The following is a 14,225-nucleotide window of genomic DNA, read 5'->3' as shown; positions in this document are numbered from 1 at the left end:
CCAAATTTCCGCTTTTATTAAATAAAAATTCGCACTTCGTTATAACGTACTTACGGCTCCTGCACATTCGAAATCACCACGCTGGGGCAAAAGCGTTGGTTGCGCTTCTTCGAGAACGCATATGGCTAATTAATGCCCGAGAAGCTTGCAGTAGAACCGTAAGAAACTGTATACATTGTTTTCATTACAAGCCGAAGTTGCAAAACCAAATAATGGGAAATTTGCCAGTCGAAAGACTTCGAGCACTACGGCCCTTTCTGATATGTGGCGTAGACTTTTGTGGTCCCATATATACAACGTTAAAAATACGTGGTCGACCACCCGTAAAAACGTATATAGCAGTTTTCGTTTGTTTCACTTCAAAAGCAGTACATTTAGAACTAGTGTCGGACCTGTCTACTAATTCTTTCATTTTCGCCCTTAAAAGGTTCATTGGTCGCCGAGGGATGCCACAGAAAGTATTCAGCGACAACGCAACCAACTTTGTCGGCGCCGACCGCAAGCTGCGCGAGCTGAAGGAGGCGTTCCTAGCGCAAGCGCCAGAACTAATGGGGTTCGCAGCCGAAGAAGGATTCAGCTTCGGCTTTATACCACCCAGGGCGCCGCACTTCGGCGGATTATGGGAGGCGGCCGTGAAGTCCGCCAAGCATCTGCTCGTCCGCGCACTCGGCAACGCTCTACTCACGACGGAGGAGCTATCAACACTACTGGCCGAAGTGGAGGCCATTCTGAACTCTCGTCCCCTAGCACCGTTGGGACAGGACCCCAACGACGGAGAAGCACTAACTCCAGCGCACCTTTTAATCGGTTGCCCTCTGCGAGCGCTGCCACCAGCACAAGTGCCAACGGACCCAATTCGTTGCTGCGAGAGATGGCAACTTGTTTGCTGTCTCAAGCAACAGTTTTGGCGACAGTGGTCCAAAACCTACATGACGGGCCTTCAGGAACGCAACAAATGGCTGCACCCCAAACGCAACCTGCAGCCAGGCGATCTCGTCCTCGTCCACGAGGACAACGTGCCGCCACAGCAGTGGGTACTCGGACGCGTCGTCGCCGCCGTCGAAGGGCAAGACGGCAAGGTGCGAGTCGCAGAAGTAGCAACCAAGACGGGCACGATTAAGCGCCCCATCCACAAACTGGCTGTCCTTCCACTGGATATTGAAGGAATCTGATCCTGTCAAGGTGGCCGGTGTTGCGTCAAGCGACAAAATATATATTTAAACCTAAAACTGAAATTAAGAAAAATGAATTGTAAAAAATTACAAATATTGAATTACATTAGTATTGTATACTTACCCTAATAATATTAAATATACTTACCATAATCTATTACTTTAAGTTAAAATGAATTACTCACCTCTTTTTGTACATACCTGTATACTTCCATTCCAACTGTTCTATCCCGTTAGTTTTAAGACTTAGGCTAAGTAACTAGATGAGCTGAAATAAAGAAATTATTGTTATTTGACCGCAATTGAATCCGCACGCGTTTTTCTATTTTTCGCTATCTCGTTCGTTCGCTTATTTTTCTTCACAGTATCGTGAGCCAAAGTGCAGGCAATTGGTTGAATTTTAATTTTAGTGATTTCACATGTCCCGACTATTATTTTTATCTCAAAAACTCTTGAGAAATTTTTCAGTCGCCAAGCACGATTTTGACATCGTGACGGGGGCATCTCACATATGTGCGTTCCAAGCACTCATAAAAGGCATCTTTAGTCACATCGTCCTTCTCTTCCGTCGGGGCGTGGGCACAAATCAGCGATATGTTGAAGAACCTCGCTTTGATGCGGATTGTGGCTAGATGCTCATTCTCCGGAGTGAATGATAGTACACGGCGACGGAGTCTCTCTCCCACCACGAATCCCACACCAAACTTTCGCTCCTTTATATGGCCACTGTATTAAATGTCACAAGGACCTACTCGTCTCTGTCCTTGTCCCGTCCATCGCATTTTTTGGACCGCGGTGATGTCAGGCTTTGTTTTCACGAGAACATCAACCAGCTGGGCAGCGGCACCTTCCCAATTAAGGGACCGGACATTCCAGGTGCATGCCCTCAGTTCGTAGTCCTTATTTCGTTTGCCATGGTCGTCATCAAAAGGGGGTGGTCTCTCATCCGAGGCTGTTTACACTTTTTCATTGGGGGTGTTTTTTACGTGGCGGGTCCCAAACCCAGCGCACAACCCTATACAGGGTATACACATTAGCTCTCCTTCAAACGGATGTTCTTAGGCTACCCAGAGGATACTTGGTCAAAGACCGGAAGTCGTGAGCTGCTTGAGTCATATGTAAAACAATCGTTTCTGGCCACTCCCAAGTGAATGGCAATCAGAGAACTTTCCGCACTTGCGTGAACTTCTACACATGACTCCTACCTCCAAGTGTAGTGTTTACATTTCATAATAATTCAAGTTTTTATAAATCTTTCGCCTTTTAATGAAATTTTTCTTTACGAGACTGGCGTGTCAAACTCGAAATAAGTTTTCTTAATAAGGTTTTTTTTTTATTGTCTACATTTTAAATTTTTAATAAAATTTTAATTCACTAATATTAACAACTAATTTCTAAAGATATAACCTCCTACCGGATATACATGCGGACTATTGTTACGATTACGCCACCAGCAATTAACAGGATTAGGTTGGTGGTATTAATGCCGTAGTGCACCATATCATGCCACTCTAAGTCCAACGGAAGTCCCCGAATAGTAGTTGGTCGCGGGATGTCAAGTATTTTGAATGTTTGTATGGATCCTTTTAATGTAAAATACTTTAGAGAGGAAGGTGTGATGTAAGGTTAGTTCCTGGTATTTCGGATTTAATTTTTTTTTTCAAATCGTATGCACAGAGATTTACAACCTCCGTCCTTAAAACGCGATTGATGTCTAATTTTATTATGACTTGTCCGTCTGAGATGGTCTATCCATGGCATTAAAAATATCCACGTATTAGGTGAGAAGAGCTGTAACTAAAATTCTTGTGTTGGCATAATATGTATTGACTTCATGTTGTAGTAGTATAGGTATGTCCTACGTTAAAAATACCATGCACTAGTGGACATATTCTCATTTTCATCATACGTTGACATCTGTACAACATTTCATCAGTCATGCTCTAAAAAATCGTTTTATTTTAATTGAAAATAATGTGACGATTTGTTCCCTTAATGGATGTATGTGAAGTTCTGCTTTGGTAACTAAAGGTATATTTATATTATGCAATATAAAATCTTTAGTAAATTTGGCTGTTGTGGCGGCTATATATCCAAGTTCAAAAGTATCAGTATTGGGAAGCCGTAAGCTGTGATCTCGGTTTTTTGAAACTAATTTTATTTGGTTTTCAAACTTTTTTATAGTTCTTCCGTGAAGTTACCTCTAGAAGGACGCATATAATGTCTCTTTTAAGCATTACAAATGTCTAAAAAAACACGCATTTCAATTGCTCATCGAGAATTGAACTCATTTAATAAATTGAGTCGTTCATTGTTTTAAAATTACCTCAATAGGCGAAGTATTTCACAGAAGATTTTTTTCGCAGCAACCCCAGCAAGTAGTTTTCATTCTCCTTAGCCTTATCTATTTTTTCCGTTATAATTTCTACATGCTTTTCATCCATCAGCCCAAACAAGGAATATCATAATGACCCTACAAAGGGTCACATTTACCTAGTCTTCCGTAGCATCCTCATCGTCGTGAACACACACTTCTTTATTTTCACTTCACTCGAACGTATGTAGGTGTCACCAATTTGTTAAGTAATAATACGTGGCGGTTTCAATTATAAAATACTCTATTATAGAGTTTCTTATCCTAATTCATGCGTGCTACACATATCTTAATTAATAGTATTCTCAATGACGTAAAACAACTAGTCCTTATATGTTTATTAGTTGGAGATCATTTGTGATCCTTTACATAGCCAGTTCAATATTTGTATTACATACATTAAATATTACTATCGGTATTCAATATACCCAACATGAACATTTATTACAGTGTTGATAGAAACGAGTATTTATAAATACATATGTATTTATGCTTAGGACTACATTCGTCTATACTGGCGATAATGCACATAAATATTTCTAATGTGATATCGGTTTCTGTAAAGATTTACAAAAATATCTTATTTACAATTGTAGCCTTTAAGCACTGTTAAGAAATCTGAACAATTATCATTCGAAAGAACATTCTTTGTCATTTATTTTTTGAAGATTATATATCTGTTTGAAATGTTGGACGCGATTACGTCTTAAGTGGTCCATCGTTGAGTTCAATTTTCGATGACTCGTTCGAGCATTTCAACTGATAACTGGTGAAGAAAACGCGTGATGTTTTGCTTCAAGGTACGAAGCGAAGCGAGATTGTCCGAATAGACTTTAAACTTTACATATACAAAAAATCAAGGGTTTGGCATCACACGACCTCTGTGGCCAATCGACCGGCCCAAAACGTGAAATTATCTGCTCGCAAACCTTTGTTTTTTCTGGATGAAGTGTCAGCTCTTGTTCAAGTTGCTCTTTATCTCAAATGCGGCAATTAAGTTTGTATACACTGTAAGGACGAGCGGCTTTAGTTCTTGCACAAGCTATAGTTTGTATGCGTTCAAATTAAGAGTTCAACGGAAAATGCTCCAAGCCGTTCCATACGTCGGTCTGAGTTGCTGCAAACGGCGGTGAATCGACTCTCCACGGTCTTCGTGCACACCAGGAATAAAGGGATGTACAAAATAATACTTTTTGGACATTTCAATTAAAACACCCAACATTTGATAAGAATAAAAATTAATATATAGTGGTTATTTAATACATAGATAATCTATTTAAATCTTTTATGGTATGTTAAAACAACTGAATTTTGACCTTTCAATACCTAATAAAAGGATTTAAGCTTTTTAGCTCTTAACCAATAAATGTTTTTAATAATTTTCCATTGAAAATAATACTATGATGCTTCACATTACAAAACGTTTCATCAAATACATTTGAATTTCATAAATTTATTTAATTTTCATTGTTTGACATTTCTTGTAAGTGGTATTGAACAATGCAACAAATACCTCCGTTTACATTATATATTTTTTTGGTAAGATTTCAATCTGGCCATCGCTCGTTTCCAATTGCTAAACGTCAAAACCTCCTGAACTCGATCAATTGACAAAGTTCAGGAGGTTTTGACGTTTAGCAATTGTTCTATCACTTCCAATGAGAGAGGAGTTGGACATCTCTTTATCTCTGGTGCACACCCTCAGCTGCGGCTGCTATATTTTCTTCATTGCGTGCTGGACTTGGTCTATTCGGTCGAATATTATTCATTAATGAATAGAGTTTCAAGATGGGTAATGGTGTTGCGAATAGTATGCTCATAGGCCGATTATGTTGACCATAAATTGGTATATAAGTTAGCATCCCATACATTCAGGAAGTATCATATGATGCATTAATATCATATGATACGAAGTATTATAATATGCCACACGTGTAGTGGCAACCTGTGGGAAGCGCAGTGGCAGCAAACTCCGTACCCGTTGCAGCGGCAAACGTAGGCTTAGAGTTAAGCGAAATAATTGTAAAATTCAGTTCTAACACAGAATTCAATAAAGGAGCATAACTCCCAAATAAAGGAGCAGTGCTCCCAAAAAAAGGAGCATAGCTCCCAGAATATATTTTTTTAATAAAAACAACAAAACGTTTTTTAACTTATATAGCATGTGTACATATATTGCGCCTCAAAAATGCTTTTTTTTACAATATTTCTTTATTTATTGGATTGGCTTTTTGTTTTTTGAAACCTAACAATAAGTTATACAATCTTAAATATATTTAAAAGCTAGACAAGCTGAAGCAGGTGATTGAGCTGTTTTGGTGATACGTTGCTCTTCAGTACACATGCGAGGCTGCTATATATATTTCTGGCCTAATAATGAAAATAGGCATATTTATCAACGAAAATGTTTTTTTTTTTCGTTGGATTTGGCTCGTCTTGGAAGACCCACACGGTCGATTGCTGTTTTGTTTCGGGCTCATACGCATAGATCCATGATTCGTCACCTGTGACGATCTTATAAACGTCTTTTGAAGCATCGCGATCGTATTTTTTCAGCATTTCTTTACACCAATCCACACGAGCCTTTTTTGAGCGATTGTCAAATTGTGCGGGATCCAACGAGAACAAACCTTTTTTACGGCCAGGTGTTCATGCAATATCGAATGTATGCTGGTGAGAGAAATACATAGGCATGCCTCTATCTGAAGGTATGTTACATGACGGTCTTGCATTATCAGTTCACGTACGGCATCGATGTTTTCTGGCACAACGGCTGTTTTTGGACGACCTTCACGGAATTCGTCTTTGAGCAAGCGTCGCCCACGATTGAATTCGTTGTGCCAGTTTTTCATAGTGCTATAGGATGGTGCTTCATAGCCATACAAAGATTTTAGTTCATCGATGCACCCTTGTCGTGATAATCCACGTCGAAAGTTGTGAAAAATGATCGCACGAAAATGTTCACGAGTTAATTCCATTTTTTGGCCGAGATGAATTTTTTAATTCCCTGTAAATAAAACAATTCACCATTAAATGACAAAACGTTCTGAGTGATGTTATGCTAAAAAATATCAAACTTACCAATGGAAATGTCAGATTTCACCTGGCAACACTTAGTGTTGCCTAGTCCAGAAATATATATAGCAGCCTACGTATATCTTCTTTTAAGACCTGTTTGATCGTAGGAATGTACAAAAGCTTTAGCCAATGGGTTTGGTTGATCTTCGAGTTTATACTCGTATATATATTTCATTCAGTTTTCCTCTATTTTTTTCTTTACCATAGGAATACCAAGATCTTTATGAATATTTTCATTGCGCAGGTACCACTTGAATTACCTCACTGGTTTCGTCTTTTTTCGCGACAGCTGGTTAAATGCCAAACAATAGGTAACTAAATCAAAGTGAGTTCCAATAAATAATGGCGTAAACTCTTCGTTGGTAAGTACTTTGTTTTGACTTCGAGAATGTAAGTATGTAGCCTTTCTTATTTAGATGAGGTTTTTCGAATCCAATAAAATACAGGATACCACTTCTCTTCCTGCTCTTGTGCTTAAAAATTCTTTAAACATAGAATCAAGTATTGATATTACTACTCCGCTAAACCAATCTGAAATTCTACTTCTTTCTTCAACAACGTTGTTAGTAGCCAGCTGTGATAGCAAAATTTTGGATAAACTTCGTAAAATATCCCGTCAAGCCTAAAAAAGCTTGGTCGCCTGTTATATTTTTCGGTACAATAAATTGTTTAACAGTTTTTTTATATATCTTCCAGGCCAAACCTACCATTGCGAACCAGTACACTACCATTACAAAAAAAAAAAGGTGCGTGGAGTCCCTACGCGCTGAAGATGTTATATTTCTTAGTGATATTCAGAAGCAAAATGCGAAACAATCATACATACATACATTATGTCGTTTGCACATTTGTCTGTATGTTGGCGAAAGCAAATGTTCTACAAAAGCATATTTCTATACTTAAACAAAATTATTAGAACCATCGTATGTTTCTTATGTATGTAAATACATAACCAAACCATACTTAAGTCAGCGCAACCTAAGTGTCAATGGTGGTGTTGGTGGTAAGCGCTTGGAAAGTTAAGATGCTACCACGGGTTCGAATCTCGACAAAATAAATTTTTAATTTTTTGCTTTTAACATCGTATACTATACAAATAAATATTTTTCTTACTAATAGAAATTAAATTTATCACAGCAATATTATGTATATGTATATTATGTATGTATATTGCTGTAATAAATTTAACTTCTATTAGTAAGAAAAATATTTATTTGTATAGTATACGATGTTAAAAGGCATACATCTTCTATCCTATCTTGTGTATCTGCACATGCTCATATGAGTGTTTTTTTTTTTTTTTTTTTTTTTTATAGTATTAGGAAGCATCGAAAGCCGGAGTGCGGGACTTTAATCCGGTAAACCTAACCTACTCCCACCTTACGTCTCTCCCACGGGACCACTGGACAAAGTATTACTTCATGGGAGAGAAGAAGACGTTTAAGTCTCCTCTATTGCACGGACTGACTGACGCCTAATCTGTTCTAATTGTCTCAATTTTGTCATAATTTGATTTGCCGCCTCACTGACAGCTTTCCACTTTACAGAGGACTCGCACATAAGTGCTGTCAAATTTTCCACCGTGATACTACCTCCAAGGGTGGTTTTCAGCTTTTCCCTTATGCTTGAAAACCTAGGGCAATAAAAGAACACGTGTTCAGAGTCTTCTCTACACTCTGAACACGTCGGACAGTATGGACTAAAGTCATGACTATATTAGAAAAGGTAGCTTCTGAAGCAACCATGCCCACTGAGTATTTGGGTAAGATGGAAATCGAGGTCCCCATGTTGTCTACCTGTCCACGAGTATATGTCCGAAATCAGTCGGTAGGTCCACCGTCCTTTGCATGAAGTTTGCCACCGTTGCTGCCACATTGCAATGCTTTTATTTCTCTCTTCTCTTTTTGCTGTGGTAGACGTCTCTGATAGATTATATATTCGCGCGAATTCGTCTCCCTGGATGTCAATCGGTGCCATACTGGCTAATACCTCGGCGGCGTCATTTGAAATAGTTCGGAAAGCACTTATCACGCGTATTGCTGATAGTATATGCACTGTGTTAATAGGTCTGGCATATGATTTTATTTCTAGCGCCTGTATCCATATTGGAGCCGCATACAGGATAACTGAACTTATTGCCTTAGCTATTAAACATCGTCGGCTGGAACGCACACAGCCTTTATTAGCCATCATTCTAGATAACGCATTATATATTATATTTGCTTTACGTGTCGCATTCACTAAGTGTTCCTTGAACTTGAGCCTTGAGTCCACTATTACCCCAAGATACTTCAGCTGCGGCTGTGAAGTAATCTCACATTCTCCTATGGTCAGCGATATTTGCTCTTCAATTTTCCTAGAGCTTATGAGCAAGACTTCTGTTTTCTGCTCAGCCAGCTCTAGACTCATGGTAGTAAACCATCGGCGCAAGCCATTTATGCTATCATTGCATTTGATCCGGAGGTCATCCAGATGTTTGGCTACAGCTACCACTATGAGGTCATCCGCATATGCGATTGTTTTCACATTTTTTGGTTGCGGTATTCTTAACAGAGATCTGCAACGGATACACAATTTCCGTGCACACTCGAACACTTACCCGAAACCGGCTTGTATTGCTTTCTTTGAACGAGCAGAAGGATTGCTTGTTAGCGACTGTGCGCAGACGAACGTGTTGATCACAACACTCGAGTGTCGTTCATACGTGTTTGTTTGGGTTCGGGTGTTTTGCGGATCAATATATTCGAGTGTCCGAGTTTAGGCTCGAGTGTGCAAAGCATTTTTTGTTTATGTGTAATCGTCAGAACAGTTGATTAATTTGCTTTGTGAGTGTTAAGAATGTTATATGATACGTATTACATGATATTTATTGAAAATAATGGCCGAAAAAAGAAGATTTTATTGGTTGCAAAATTGCGAATGGCAGTTACAGCTTGTCTGGTCTTATGTTATGGTTATGCAAATATATTTTTAATTTTAAAATGCGTCATTCCTTTGATACATGCATACATATAGTTTAAATGCTGTATTTCAATAATATTGACTGTTAAAGTGTATACAACATTAATAATTTCTCATATTTTTGCTCAGAAAAATTTGATACATTTCTTCTACACCCGTGTTCTGTCCGAGTATCCGTGGCAATAGTTGAACACATTTCGGGTTAGCTGCGGGTGTCGAGTGTGGACACTCGCTTGTGATCGTTTTGAAGAGAGTATGATCAAACAGACTCGAACACTCAGAAAGCAGCTGCCGGGTGTGCCACTCGATCGAACCCATTGCTGCCGAGTGTGGTGCTCGCTCGTGCTCGATTTTTAATGAGGGTGATCGAACAGGTTCGAACATACCCAATGCAGCTCTCTGATTCTTAACACCCCGTCGTACATCAGGTTCCATAGCAGCGGGCCTAAAACCGAGCCTTGCGGTACTCCACTGGAGATAGTGTAGCTCTGAGTGCCCTCGTCCGTCTCGAATAGCAACCTCCTATTTTGAAAGTAACTCATTATAATATTTATCAGATAATGAGGAGCGTGTATATCGTGCAGAGCTGTTATTATATTTGCCCATTTTGCGGAGTTGAACGCATTCTTCACATCCAGGGCGCAGTATTTTTTTGTGCCAGCTTTCCATCTTTTTCCACTTATTGCACATTTCGCCGTATCAACTACTTCCCTTAGTGCGTCGATAGTGGACCTCTTTTTAATAAAGCCGTATTGTCTCTCTGATAATCCGCCGGCTTTTTGGATTGCTAACTCCAAGCGGTTTCTTACAATGCTTTCGTACACTTTTCCAATTGTGTCGAGCATGCAAAGAGGTCGATAAGATGAAGGTTCTTCTGGTGGCTTTTTTGGCTTTGGCAGTAGAACCCGACGCTGTATCTTCCACGGATCGGGGAATACCTCTTCTAATATACACGCATTGTACATTTTAACAAATAAACTGGGCCTTAGGGTTATGGCTTCTTTAAGGGCTCTATTTTGTATACCATCTATTCCTGGCGCTTTGGAGTTTTTGATCTTTTTCGCAATAGCCAATAGTTCGTCTTCTGTGACTAGTAGGGTTGGCTCCGTAGCTTCGTTTCTTCTAATATAGGGAATCGGGGCATGTGTCGGGAATAACACTTCGACCACATTTTTCATAAATAATGCATTCTTGGGTTGATGCGACTTATTTTTGAATTTTGACATACAAATTTTGTATGCCGTTCCCCAGGGGTCTATGTTCGCTTCGTCACAGAGCTTTTCGAAACAGGATCTCTTACTACGGATAATGGCTGACTTCAGGAGCTTTTTCTGATATTTGAATGATTCTCTGAGGCTGATTTCGTTATCACCTCCCTGGTTACGCTGGTGGCGGCGTCTAGCTGAGTGACAGAGCTTCCTCAGCTTGGCGATTTCGTCGTTCCACCAGTATACCGGCTTCCTATTTATATTGTATTTCGTCCTGCGCATAGTTGCATCGCATGCTGCAACTAGCTCCTTCTGCACAGCGGATACAAAGTGGGCGGCATCTTCGCCTGATGCTTTTGCCACACTCCAAACACTCTCAAAAACGCCAGTATCAAAGTCTTTTTGCCGCCAGCTTCGTTTTCGACAAGTATTTTTACGACAGAGTTCCGTTTCCTGGGAGAGCGAAACTTCGGCAATTATAGCCATGTGGTCACTATTTGTGAACATGTCTGACACCTTCCACTTTATATGCCTGCTAAGCGCGTCGTTAGCAAACATTAGGTCTATTATTGATCCTTTATTTCCCTTTTGAAAGGTATTTTGTGTCCCACTGTTTATAATCATAAGGTTTGTTTGACTCAAGAATTCTAAAATGAGGCGACCACGATGGTTTGTAATTCTACTACCCCAAGCAGTAGACCATCCGTTGAAATCTCCCGCTATTATTATTGGCGATTTGCTTCTGATTTCTAGAGACAACTCCAGGAGAAAATCTTCAAATTCGCTAATTGTTGCGCTAGGTCGAGCATAGCAGCTTACAAAAAATATTCCTTGTATATTCGCCCATGTAAAGCCATTATGGGTTTCTTTGGAGCGAGATGTGAAGGCTTGTCCTTTGCAGGCCCATATTGCTGCTTTGCCACTTATATCCTTACACCAAGTGCTTTCCGAACGTTGAGAATATTGTTCGTTTAATATGGCTACATTTATGTTTTCTTCTAGCACCGTCTGTTTTAGAAGGTCTTGTGCTGCAGCGCAATGATTGAGCTTATGAGTGTATGTATACGCATGTGCGCATTCAGAAATTGAAATCATATTTTCATCACTTATCAATATACTTATTACATGTGCGCGCATTGACTTGCATGTTCATACATTCATATATACTTATATGTGCATACATATATTTGCATACATTGCCGAACAAATAATGCACAAGCATACAAACATACACATGCGTACACATATGAATATGTCACCAACAAAAAATTGATCTTCACAAGTCAATATGGCAGCCAAATTGGCGAAGAACAAGTGTAGTAAATTTTACAACAAAAACGATTTCATTCATGAACGCAGGGGCAAATTCCACAAGCGATCTCACTTTATTCATAAAAACAGAGGCCGTAACATCTCCCCGAGCATGCCTTTGCCAACAAGTCGTCTTTCCGCAACGATGGCAAAAGCGAAAAATCATAAATTGCACAACTTTCTGGTGCTTCTCGCAAAAATCTGCGTCGATATGTATTCACGATCATACGTATACATACATATATATTTACGCATGTCTGTAGGCGAAGCTGCTACAGCGGCAAGGGGTGACAATCGGCGGCCATTACTTTACTTATGCCATAGAAATTCTATTGCTACGAATATGGAAATGACAACGAAATAATGCAAATATGCATATTTCTAAAGGTCATTAATTTCTTTGATGAAATGAAAGGAATGAATGATCCTGAGAAGTATAGTCTTAACTTTTCAACGGCCAACGCAGAGCATTTCAACCAAAAGGAATTTATTCATTAAAATCTCCACTCAGAAGTCGTTTTATTCGTTGTAAGCGAACGATTTTCGAAGAAAAATCATTTCTAATATGCCACAAGACAAAATTAGAAATGAACTTCTTAAACCTCACGCTGTCAGATAAAACGATATACCTCGTCATCGCGGGTCGATTTCCAAAAAATGTAAATGAAGACTAACTACAGAAATGATCCTGTAAAGATAGCCTTAACTCGAACATCTTCGCAGACAAGGTTGCGTTAGATTCATATTGAGCAAGGTTGCGCATCCTGAATCTATCGCAACCTTTTCCGAACTCGTATAAGAAGTATAACTTCAAAAAAAACAACAATTATTTCTTTTAAGAACTTTGACTATTTTATTTCCAGACCTTAGCTTTGTGTCAACTGCAAAACAATTTATAATTCTTTAGACGTTCAACTGTTCTCCATAATACCATTACGCTACCATTACAAAAAAAAAAAAACAGTTATTACCATTAAGAACTTTGACTATTTTATTTCCAAACCGAAGCTTTGTGTAAACTGATAAACAATTTCCAAATTCTGGAACATTCAACCGTTTTCTGCCCCTGTTGTCTAAAAGTAACTACATAATACTATTTTTTTTTTATAATCGATCGAAAAATGTAGTTATGCGGTATTCATGAACACTGTTGGCGAGTTACAAAATCCAAACGGTTACTTAGCAAATTCAAACAAAACCTCTCTGGTTAAAAGAGCTGTATATTGACTACTTTTTTTGATCGGCACGTGAAAGAACCCATTTCTGAGATACATAACCGAAAAGAATTTCGCTGATTGCATCTTTTGTGACACTTCATCTATAATTAGAACAGGGAATCGATATTTTAACACGGCAGCATTTAGTTTACGGTAGTCTATCTAAGCACGATAACTTCTATCTTTTTTCTTTGCAAGGACTACTTTACTGGCTAGGTTTGCGTTGGATTTATCAAGTTTTAACCACTCGTTTTATTAGCTCTGAACAACAACAAGCTTTGCTGGAGATAGTCTAGCTGGACTCTTATTAATAATAAAAAACGGCTTTTGATATTATCTTCAACCAAATAGGATTATAAATCTAGTTAAGTGCAGGGTTGTATTCATACTTTAATTAAAAACATGGTTTTTGTATTTGGACAAGACTTCAAGCTGGCGGAGCTCTACAAAGTCCAAGTACATCCAACACAAGGAATAAAATAATCGTTACTAATATATAATGGAATCATTTTGAGTCCAAAAGGGATGAAGTCTCTTACCTGGAAAAATATCATTGAACGTTATCATATGATAGCCTTATTTGGGCTTAGGCAAGTTTTCTACAAGCAGTCTCTCTCACATTGACTAACGTTTTCGGTAAAAAGTCAGGAGTTGGCTCTGTGGTCTACATTTCTGGTATTTAGGGATTTGAAAAGGTTATGGTCCGCAGGTGATAATTGGTAGACGTGAGTTTGCATACCTTAAGGGGTTGCATGGGTTTTAACGGCCAAAATATGTCTATTTTCACATTTTTTATTTCATATAATAAATTAATTAATGTATGTATTACCACTTTTTAGATATATGTCATGTATGTGAATTAAATTTTCAGAATAATGCACTTCACTTCGACACCTAAGGGCTA

General features: G+C 38.7%; 1 protein-coding gene and 1 pseudogene across 14 annotated transcripts in view; one reads left to right on the top strand and one right to left on the bottom strand.

Moving 5' to 3' along the window:
• The window catches only part of LOC105233125 (endothelin-converting enzyme 2), a 789,700-nt gene that overhangs the window by 595,495 nt on the left and 179,980 nt on the right, over window positions 1-14,225 (top strand). The window lies entirely within an intron of this gene.
• On the bottom strand, window positions 12,607-12,809 carry LOC125776953 (small nucleolar RNA U3; annotated as a pseudogene).

The sequence above is a fragment of the Bactrocera dorsalis genome, chromosome 2 (assembly GCF_023373825.1).
Source record: "Bactrocera dorsalis isolate Fly_Bdor chromosome 2, ASM2337382v1, whole genome shotgun sequence".
Classification (NCBI taxonomy): Eukaryota; Metazoa; Arthropoda; class Insecta; order Diptera; family Tephritidae; genus Bactrocera; species Bactrocera dorsalis.
This window is presented reverse-complemented; position numbering and strand designations above follow the sequence as displayed.